General features: G+C 38.2%; 1 pseudogene; it reads left to right on the top strand.

Moving 5' to 3' along the window:
• Positions 1-1,031: 1,031 nt before the first annotated feature.
• Positions 1,032-8,644, top strand: LOC139002471 (RNA N(6)-adenosine-methyltransferase METTL16 pseudogene; annotated as a pseudogene).
• The last annotated feature ends 3,208 nt before the right edge of the window (positions 8,645-11,852 follow it).

Genomic DNA, 11,852 nt, shown 5'->3' with positions numbered 1-11,852 from the left:
TCCATCAAAGTAGTAATCCAGAGGATTGCCATTTGGCATTGCCCTTAGGCCTAGTTAATCCATCCCATGTCTTTGAAAGCACTAGCTGTATTTTACAATTTAAGCTTTACTTCAGATTGACCTTTACTATAGTTTTCCAAATGATCACATTTTACTGCACTGTTAGTCTCCTATGAATTAAATCAACAAAAACTTATTGACTTTTACCATGCTCAAAATTAGCTTTAGAGAATAAATAACCCTAAAATAATTTATGATGATGCTGTGTGATGTACATATTTTCTATTAAGGCCATTAAGGGCTCCAAAATCTTGGCCGTTGATAATTTTTTTTTTACTCAAATTGAGGTAAGGATTGGTGTTTGGATTTTGAAGATGACAAAATAGATTGCAGATATATTGAAGATGGTGTTACTCGGTGAAAGATGACAGGTCTGTTGCCATTAGCATCTTTAAAGATGAAAGGTGGAGAGGGCAAGCAAGCATAAAACTCCTAATTAATAACATGTTGCTCCTTATTACCCACATGGACTAGAGCTTACTGAGTATAACTGTTGAAGGAAGCTTTGTTAGGAAGGAAAAAAACACACATAAGGATTAGAAAGAGAAGTAAGTATTAAGAGAATGGCAGGGAGAGACCAGTTCATAATCTAGAGCAGCGGTTCTCAACCTGTGGGTGGCAACCCCTTTGGGAATTGAACGACCCTTTCACAGGGGTGGCCTAAGACTGTTGGAAAACACATATATAATTACATATTGTTTTTGTGATTGATCACTATGCTTTAATTATGTTCAACTTGTAACAATGAAATTGGGGGTCACCACAACATGAGGAACTGTATTAAAGGGTTGCAGCATTAGGAAGGTTGAGAACCACTGATCTAGAGCTTGGCTTTACTCTTAAAGGTAATGGGAAGCAATTGGTGTCCCTGGGGTAAGGATCTGATAAGATCCGAGTAACATTTCCTGAAAATTATTTTAGTAGCTGTCTTCAGAATGCGTTTCAGTTAAAGAAGCAAGAAGGCAAGCGATATGAGATTTGCATCAGTGAGACCTGATTATAAACTGTTGTTCATCACAACACTGGTGATGGGGAAGAAGGTAAGAATACAAAAGATGGCATAAAGATCTAATGGAACAACAAAATGTGGGCAAAAGTAAAATAAGGAGACCAAGGTGTCTCTGGAAGTCGGTAGACATGTAGTATAGATGGGGCTGCAGATAGAACAGGCTGTTTCAAAGGTCATTTAGGATAATTTCCAAGGAGAGGGATAAGAAACACAATTAGTTAGTGTCACAGTTGTTGCCAGTGTCTTACAATAATTTCAGAAGTTTATGTGCACTATGACACGTGCACAAGTTAATAAGAGCCTAAAGTTTCTGACTTCCTTCTCACCTATGACAAAGATGCTAACGAGCCTGGAGGTAGGTAAAAGTTGTCATGAAACATCATTCTGAATAGCTATGGCTTCACCTCTTACGGTCTTCACAATCCAGTTCTCTCTACTAAGTCTCACCTTAACTGGAGGAAAATTGGGCACTTCCTTTGTATTCATGAGAGTGCACATCACACACCGGGCATTATTAAATTCATGCCACCAGATTAGGGGACCAAAGTAAGAGCTATTTTAAATAGTAAAATTAAAAATATACATACATACTCAAAGAAGAATATACCAACTTCAGAATATATCCCCTCCACCTTTTCCAGCCAGATAGAGTTATGCATCTCTCGTCTCCCAAAGATTGAAGTTCCATGACCTGGTAGTCTAGGCAGTGAAAAGAGGAAGAGGACCAAATTAGATACAGAAGATCTGTTTTTCAGTTTGAGGTTTGTCACTTTTTAAGTCTAAGACCTTAGGAAAGCTACACAGATATCTGAATAACACTTTCCACCTCTGTAAAATGAGGCTGTGCTTGCAAGACTTATAAGCATGTCTTCCCATGGCCTAAGCACCAATGGCATTAGTTATTACTGTTATTACTTTGTTGTTACTTTTATTGTGTCGTGCCTTGCTATAAAAATGGGCTGTGAAATCAGCTATTTTCTGCACCGAGGTGGGAGGAGCTCAAGTCTAAGGCTTGTCTTTGGTTCCCTCTATTCCCTATTCTGACTTCATGTCATTTTATTTTTATGGAAGATTGAGGAAGGAGCATATTTGTTTCTGTGAAAGTACTTTGTAAACTATAAAATGTTTTAAATGACAGCAGTCTTTTGATAGGAACATTTTGTTGGGAGTTCAGAACTTCAGGTAGAAAAGCAATGGGTGGTGGTGGACAAGTACAGCAGTTAGGACTACTGTTGATTATTACTTAAATCACTGACCTTAATGATGTCTAATAATGACATACTTGGATGAAAACATATTTAGGCTTAAGATGTATTTTATGGATTTGAACTAAAATCAAGAATCATCCTCCTCAAATAGGGGAGCTTCATGTGGGTTCTTGGGCTCTTTTTCTAAAAGCAGTAGTTCAACTTTCCAGTTTGGTCATTGAGCCTTATGTCACTCATGGACAGCAGCTCTGTTTTCAGATAAGCAGTCTACAAGCCAATGTTTTGGCAGAAAATCACATTCTGGGTAATAGGTCTGGTATCTGTAGGAATCCTATCTCTGCCCCAATTTGCCCATTTCCTCTCTCTCTCTCTCTCTCTCTCTCTCTCTCTCTCTCTCTCTCCCTCTCTCAGGATATGTTTTTGTCGACTTTAGAGAGGAAAGGAAAGGAAGAAAGAGAAAGAAACATTGATCTGTTGCCTCCTGCGTGCCCCCTACTGGGGATAGATCCTGCAACCCGGGCATGTGTCCTGCTGGGTGATCTAACCAGCCACCGCTTGTGCATGGGACGACACTCAACCAATTGAGCCACACCAGCTGGTCTTACCTCTCTTCTTTAATTGAATTTATTGGGGTGCTCACCTCTCTTGTGTGACACAGTCTACATTCACAGCTGAAGTACATGCTTCTTAGAGTGAAGTGGTGGGTGCTCTTCCGGTTCTGTGGGAGACTTTGCAATTTGTGACAAGCCACAGAAACACTTTGTGAGTTAAAGATGAGTTACTCCCACTCACCTCCCTCTGACAGGTGCTGTCAGAAATAGAAAGCTCTAAAAGATCCTTAAACATAGACTTAAACTAATAATTACAATTTATAATAGTAATTAACTTTCTTCACAGGTGAGTCATCTATAGATTAGAGATTTAGTGATCATTTATTTCAAAGTTCCCCTTACTTAACATCTCCCCATTCTCCCCAATCTCCAACCTGGCAACAACCATTCTAGGTTACATTTTAAGGAAAATTTTCTTTCTTAGCTTTTGAAGAGATCAGAGAGAATATTTCTCATCTTATATTTAATGCATGTGGATGACTGATATTGGCAAAGTAATGTTTTCCTTAAATCAGAAAAAAATGGGTTAAATGTTTTCTAAAGTAATCTGTAATTGTGTCAATACTGATATTTTTGCTCTTAAATTCCTTTAATATTCAACAGGGCAGCTTATCTCTGTGAAATGTTTCCTCCTTCCCCTGACAATAACAAATGGATGGGAAGTTCAAACATTTGTACTGTTTCTTTGAAGCAATTGCCCTAAGCCAATAAAAGCTGTTTCATCAGCTACAACTTTGAATATTTTTATTTCCTCCTGACAAAATTTTAGGTCTGTGTTCACGAACAAGATATATAACTGTCAATAACCATTTCTTCAGCAGATAAAGTTAGTTCATTAAACAGTAATCTGCTCTCCTGGTCTCTCCCCACCCTGACATATTGCCCATTTATTTCACATTCTTGTAGTGTAAAATAAACATGCTAAGTCTGTTGAGATACTCCCATGGTTATTTACTTTTCAAATTTAATAAGAAGGAGGAGATGACCTTTCTTCCTAGGACAGGAAACAAAATTAGACCTGACAGTAATATACTATCAATTTTCACAACTATGAGAATATTTCATAAAGCAAGCATCTCTCTGTGCACTTTGGTGACTGCAAGCTGGCCAATGAAGTCATAAAACCCAAACCCTTTAAGTTCCTTCTGAGTTAATTTTCCATTTACTTGCAGGGTTTCATTTAATCTGGCAAGTTGATAACCATGCATAATTATGTCAGATTTCTTCCTCATCAAATTCTACATTTCTCAGGACAAAAGGAGTCTATGATACTTTTCTTGATGCAGATAGGAAGAGCATGGGGACTCTGCAAATGCTTAACAGAGGGACATGCCTTTGCAAATTAGCTTCATGAAACTAAGCCAACTAATTTTATTTCATTTCTCATACAATCAAAGGCAACATCAAGATTCTCTTACCTACAGTGTTATAACCATGAAAATGCATAATAAAGTTAAAGACAACTACATCTCCATATATGTGCTGCCCCCCCCGCCGCCCCCCCCCCAAAAAAATGTGTCGGCAGTGCCAGGAAAAACGTCATACATTTAGACTCATTTTTTGTGTGTTGTGTTTTGTTTTATTTTATTTTTTCCCATAATCATTTATCCCTCTATATACCCTCTTCCACCTCCCTCTACCCACCCAGCCCCCGCAATCACCTCACTATTGTCCATGTCCATGAATTCTCTCTCTCCCTCCTTTTTTTGCTCAATCCCTCCACTCACTTTTTTATTATTCTTCACCATCTTGGATTTGGTCTCACAGCCAGAGGCATAATACTGATATGTGCAAGATAGTCAGGGCAGCAACATATGAAGATTCAGAAATATTACATTATTTAGAATGAAGAAAAGTATTTCTAGACCTTGTACAGACACTGCAAATTCTGTGGCAATGAAAGAAAATAATAAAATGGTCAAGGAGATGTATACATACAGCTCTCCTCTGAGAGCTTAAAGAAATAGAGATACTTTTTTCAATCCTCAATAACACTCTCTAATTTTCACCTCTACAGTTGTCTTAGCTTGAATCATAGTTTTGTTTTATTTTTTTTTAATATATTTTATTGATTTCTTACAGAGAGGAAGGGAGAGATATAGAGAGTTAGAAACATCGATGAGAGAGGAACATCGATCAGCCGCCTCCTGCACATCCCCTACTGGGGATGTGCCCGCAACCCAGGTACGTGCCCTTGACCGGAATCGAACCCGGGACCCTTCAGTCCGCAGGCCGACGCTCTATCCACTGAGCCAAACCGGTTTCGGCAGTTTTGTTTTATTTTGAGGAGGATGGGTGTTGGGGAAAGGAATGGTTACTGATTTCCAGATTAAAAAAAATACAACCCAGCAAAAATTCTGATGAGGGAACCTCAATGGCTGGAGTTACTATTTTCCCCACTCTAGGTGGTGGTTTGGTGATGAGAAGATACAACCCTGTTATTATCACTCTCTTTTCTAGGAGTTTCATCATAAAGCAATCTGTTCATTGTATGCAAGCTACAAGAAATTTGGTTCAGAAAAAATAAAATTGTTAAAAAAGATAAATGTGAGATATTGTGTATAGTGTTAGGTTGAAGACTATGGGATATATATATATATATATATATATATATATATATATTAAAGTCAGGTTTTCAATGTGAAGGTTTGTATTTTTATGGTCCAGGTGTTAGGTTTCAATATTGGTTCCATTTACTGAGGAAGCAATCCAGGTTAAAGGTAGAACCAACAAAGAATACCCCAGTCCAAAGCAGTCCAGATTTATTATTATTACTTTTAATTTATTACTATTATAAAATATTCCTTAGACATTATTAACCATGGAGTGAATCAGGATAATATTTTAAGGATTATACTTTCTTGCATTTAAATTCTAGGTAATACATTTTCTTGTATTAATAAATGCTATTAAGGGTTCTAAAGTTTTTCTGCATGCTCCTTTCCAACTTCTCCCTCTTCTCATCTTCACATTGTTAATGTGTCCCTAATTAATGTCAGATATAAGCCAAGTGTTTCTTGTATGAATGAGTAGCATGCTAAGTTCTCTTTGAGGACATATTTACACATTTTATTTTAAACTTTAATTTTTTATTGTGTTTGTATTTCAGATTTCATGATTATAGTTGTTTTCCTTTCCAAGTAAAGTTTTTCTCGTTGCTAAAACACCCTGATGTACTTTTTTAAACATTCCAGTTAACAAATTTCTGCCCATTGCTAACAAGAGTAAACAACTTTGCTTCTTCCTCTTAATTAGTCATTCATCTATCAGTGATTGAAAGTTACCATAGAGGTTCCCACCAAGACAAAACATCCTAATGTTAGGCCTATGATTCACTTTTTCCTTCAGGCTTTCCCCACCCCCCATTCAATATTATCTTGGATAAAGCATTTGAGAAATTCTTGATGGAGACTAAATTCTACTGTGATTAAGACTTATTCTTTCTTGGGATGAAACAGCCACTAAGATCAGGCAGAAAGTTTCAGTCAGACAGCAGCAATGTTTTCCAGTTCACAAGCAACTGAGTCATCTGCACCCTGGAGCTGTCCTACCTGTTTACAGTGGGGAAAGGACTATTTCAATTTCTGTTACAAAGGACTGTAACAGTTCAATTCTGTTAGAACATGGTCTTTTCTCACATGATGGTCCCTTGGCCTTCTGAGGTTAAATCTCCAGTGAGTAGGCTGGGCACATTCCAGTTGAGGATTTGGCACTTAGCAGGGAGAGACTAGCTCTGCTGTCAGTTCTCAGTGAAAAAACAAATAACTCCAGAGAACAAAAGAAAAACAGTCCCTTTCTAGTCTTTGCCATGAATTTTATACAAAGTCAACTTTCTAACAGCTCCTCTGAGATAGTGACTGGCCTAACAGGACTTTCCTTCTTGGTTAAACCAGATGCCAAGGGAGAAGGAAGGGGAACCTGGGGGAGATATCTGTTTCTTTCCACTCTGCTGCCCAGTCTCTTTCTTGATGGGATTCCAGGATGTAAGTACGCAAAAGACACACATGGAAGCAAGCTACACAAGAATGGCTTAAGACTCTGGGGTTAGAGGCCCACTCCAAATTGGTGGTTTGACTGGAACTTGGTCCACAGAGATGCTCTGAGTAAATCAATGCATGCAAGAAACAGATAAAAGGACAAACCTCCTGACTTTGTATATCTGGTATCCAAATATCCAGATTTTAAGAACGTGTTCACATAAATCTGAATGGAAGAGTGAGTCTTAATTTTAAAGACTGTGAAGCAGTCAGAGCTCTGACTTGTACTCTCTTAAGGGAAGATATTGGACTTTCTATTGATAGTCCGTTGGAGAGACTAATTCCCACAGTTCCCTTGAGACTCAACTATATTCATTGGGTAAAGATCTGATTGGTCATCAGGACTCTAACAAAAGTACTCACTGAAGAGGAATTGACATAGATACTGGAACATCCTGCATCTATCCTTTACTTGAAAGTACCTTAAATGGCTGGTATTTTCTTGCAACAGAAGTAGATGATATCTGCTTCAATTATGCAAAGAAAAATGTGGAACAGAATAACTTATCTGATCTTATAAAAGTTGTAAAAAGTACCACAGAGGATGCTTCTGATGGATGCTCTTAAAGAAGAATCTGAGATAATCTATGACTATTGCATGTGCAATCCTCCCTTTTTTGCCAATCAGTTGGAAGCCAAGGTAGTAAACTCTTGAAATCCTCGAAGACCTCCAACTAGTTAGGTAAACACAGGAGATATCACAGAGATCATGGCAGAAGGAGGTGAATTAGAGTTTGTTAAAAGGATCACCTACCACAGTTTACAACTTAAACAAAGATTGCTGTATGCTGGGAAAGAAATGAAGTCTTGCTCCTCTGAAGGAAGAACTTGGAGTGCAAGGGGTTCCTAAAGTCACCTACATGGAACTCTGTCAAGACCGGACAATGAGATGGGTCATAGCTTGGAGCTTTCATGGTGACGTAACAGTACCATCACCACCAAGTAAGCAAAGAAAATTAGAGAAACCCATCACATTTGTAGTGTTGGAGTCTGTGATGAAAAAATTATCCCTCAAAGCATCACCTTTGGGCTCTGAGACAATGGAAGAAGGCACGGTAGTTGTGACAGCATGGATTGAAAAAATTCTCACTGATCTAAAGGTCCAGCATAAATGAGTTCCATGTGGAAAGGGGGAAGTTAGCCTTTTCCTAACAGCCATAGACAACTCCTGGATTCATTTAAGGAGAAAGAAAAGAGAATGAGCAAGACAATTGAGAGAAGTTCCTCAAGCTCCTGAGGACGTCATCCAAGTCTTGGAAGAGAAAAAGCTAACCCCTGAAGAGTCTGGCAGTAGCCAAGATTTGGCCTAGGGCCCCTGGAAAAGTGTCCTGTGCTGGCCTGCTCTACAGGAAGGCGAGTCAGCAGCCACTGTTGAGGGCCATGGCCCAATCCAGGTTTTGCTTTCCCAGGAAGGAAACCCAGAACCAATGGAGGTTGAAAGGAGTGAGGAAAAGGAAGACATGGAGGTTGGGGAAAGTTGTAAAGGCTCTAGCAATGGAGTCCAGGACCGAGAGGCTTCTGAGCAGGTCATTAACCCAGTGTCTGAAAAAGGGTATCCTTTCCAAGGAGTGGCTGGACATTACCTTTTCAAGTGTTTGATGAACATTAAGAAGGAGGTAGATGATGCCTCAGTTGAAATGCACTGGATTGAGAGTCAGAACAGGGGTTTGATGAACCAGCTTTGTACATAACCAGATTTTCAGGCTTGTTGCCAGTTAACTCTAAACTTCTAGCACAGTTGTAAAAGTTCTATAAAGCAATTTGCTTTGGAGTGGCCTGTGGGGTGGCAAGAGAAATTCTACCATAGGCTTATTGGGAGCATTAAGTGGAATTATCTTTAAAAACAAAAACAAATTAATTCATTTTTAGAAATCCCCCCAACCCTCTTTTTTTTTTAAAGAATTGCAGGACATTGTAATATGGTAGTTCAGGAGGAAGAATTATAATTATCAGCATCAACAAAAAGCCATCAGAAAACTCATAAGGGATTTAAACCTGACTTAAACTGATTACCCTAGCTTTAGACTGCTCCACTGAGGCCAAAAGGATTATTTTTGGAATCTGCTTTGGGTCAAAACTGTACAGAGCATCGGGCTTTCTCATCCCCCAAGTGGAGTCAGTACACCTGGGAAGATAGGCTCTGTACCCTCTTCTAGAGTCACCTTCACGACTGAAGACTTTCTCTGGGTACATAAGATTGACTGCCCCTGAGTCAGTCCTAGGAAAATAACTGGCCTGGTGGTAGGTGGTAGAAGAGTCAGGGAGAGGAAGCTTAGTAATGCCAGAAGAGGGGGTGATCTAGGGAGCACCTGGAAACGTCACATTCCTGGCTCATGTCCGTTTTGATGTTGCTTATTCCAGAAACAATTAGGTAAGCAAAACTCCCAGATGTGAATGACTGAGACACAACAGAATGAAGCCATACCCCTACTTCCAACCTATTGAAAGTACTGTTTGTAGTATTTTTACTAGTATATGACATTTGAAATGGAGCTTTGTTTTGTTTTTAATATAAGAGTAATTTTAAATTTAAAAATAAAAATAATGTTCTTTGTGATCCCCAGGGATCTCAGACAGACTTTTCTAAGGCAATAAATCTCTCAGAGGAAAGGCCCTCATACCCCAAACCATACACTCATCTGAGACTTTTGGTAATCAGGTATGGAAACCTAATTCAAGCTAGTTTAACAAAAGAAAAAAAGGGGGCGAGGGGGAGTAAGGAATTGCTTGCAAGTGTAGATATAATTGGATTCTGGATATGAAGGCTGCCCTCTGCAATGCATATGCCTGTTCTACTCTTGCATTCACACACAGGTCCTCAAGCAACCCTGAGCCAAAATAGACCTTTGAACTTCTAATCTGAGAGGAAGGAATCTTATTTTTTTCCAATAGCTTTGGCAAGGGTCAAGTAAGGGCTCTGATTAGTTTGGTTTGGATCAAATGACCATCCCTAAATCAATCTTTGTGGTCAGCAAGATGAGTGGCCAGAATTGAGCCAAGTGTTCATTCCTAAGACTAGGGGGATGTGTCAGGGGTGAGGGTTGGGCATAGATGAAGGGTAGGAAATCACCTGAATCAGTTGGACTAAAAGGTATTATGAAAGATTGAGGGAGAGTTGGTTCCTTATGGCAGTATTGGAAACATAATAAAAGATATGTCCACTGCATGTATGGGAAGACCTAGATGGGCTGTTCATTAAAGGAGACCATAAGTTTATCAGTGCTTGGAGAAATAGTGGGTTCTGAACCAGGTTTGTATAAATCATAATGTGAATTGGAGAGTGAAGCTGCAGGTTGAGGTTTAGCACCCTCAATTTTAAGTAATTTCATTGTACTTTGCTGGTTGGTCTAGTCCTGGGTAAGATTGTAAATCCAGTTACACTTGGGTGTTGGGTTTTTAATCTCTTATTTATATGGTCCTGTTTTCATTCCTGCCTACCCATTGTCCACCAAAGAACTTACACTTCTCAAAACATCTGGCCCTGGTGTCCCACACCTAAGTAATGACATAAACATTCTATCCCTCATTCTTTGCCAAATGACCTACCCTATGCTTTAAACTCAAAGGATTTCAGGGAAATTGATGGTTAATATAAATTAAAATGAGTACTATTATTTACCAGATAAGATACTATTATTTTTACTTTAAATGTTTTTTTTTAATTACAATTGACATACCATATTATATTAGTTTCAGGTACACAAACCAGTGATTAGACATTATGTAACTTACTAAGTGATCATTCCAATAAATCTCATATTGACTTGGCAACATACACAGTTACTACAAAATTATTGACTACATTCCCTATACTGTACTTTACATTCCTGTGACAATTCTGTAATTACCAATCTGTATTGCTTAATCCCTCCAACTCACTTCCCATCTGGCAACTCTCAAAATGCTCTCTGTATCTATGAGTCTGTATCTGTCCTGCTTGTTTATTTATTTTGTATTTTAGATTCAATTGTGGATAGATATGTATTTATTGCCATTTTATTATTCATATTTTTTTCTTCTTAAAAGAAGGCCTTTTAACATTTCATGTAATACTGGTTTAGTGGTGATGAATTCTTTTAGCTTTTTCTTGTCTTGGAAGCTCTTTATATATCCTTCAATTCTAAATTATAGCTTTTCTGGGTAGAGTAATCTTTTCTGGGTAGGTCCTTGCTTTTCATCACTTTGAATATTTCTTGTGATTCCCTTCTGGCCTGCAAAGTTTCTGTTGAGAAATCAGTTGAGAGCTGCCCTTATAGGTAATTAAATGCTTTTCTTCAGTTGCTTTTAAGATTCTCTTTGTTTTTAACATTTGGCATTTTAATTATGATGTTCCTTGGTGTGGGTGTCTTTGGGTTCATCTTGTTTGGGACTCTCTGCACTTCTTGGACTATATGTCTATTTTCTTCACTGGGTTAGAGAAGTTTTCTGTCATTATTTTTACATAGGATTTCAATTCCTTTCTCTCTCTTCTCCTACTGGCACCCCCTTGATGTGAATGTTGGTATGCTTGAAATAGTTCCACAGGCTCCTTATTCTATCCTCAGTTTTTGTATTCCTTTTTGTTTTTTTTTTGTTTTTTTGATGTTCTAAGTGGTTGATGTATGCTTCCTCTCTTTCAAATCGCTGATCTGATCCTCTGCTTCATCTATTCCACTGTCAATGTCCTATAATCTATTCTTCATTTCAGTTAATATATTTTTCATTTCTGACTGGTTCTTCTTTGTTTTCTGGTTCCACTTTTAAGTATCCTATTTCTTTGTTGAAGTTCTCGCTAAGTTCATCTACTCTTCCCCTAAGTTTATTGAACATCCTTATAACCAGTTTTGAACTCTGCATCTAGTAGATTGTTTGTCTCCATTTTGTTTAATTATCTTTCTGAGTTTTGTTCTATCCTTTCATTTGGGACATGTTTCCTTATCTCCTCATT

The sequence above is a fragment of the Myotis yumanensis genome, unplaced genomic scaffold (genome assembly GCF_028538775.1).
Source record: "Myotis yumanensis isolate MYYU_CA2020_CCGP unplaced genomic scaffold, mMyoYum1.0.hap1 SCAF_2, whole genome shotgun sequence".
NCBI lineage: Eukaryota > Metazoa > Chordata > Mammalia > Chiroptera > Vespertilionidae > Myotis > Myotis yumanensis.
Note: the sequence above shows the minus strand (reverse complement) of the source record. Positions and strands in the feature narration are given on the sequence as shown.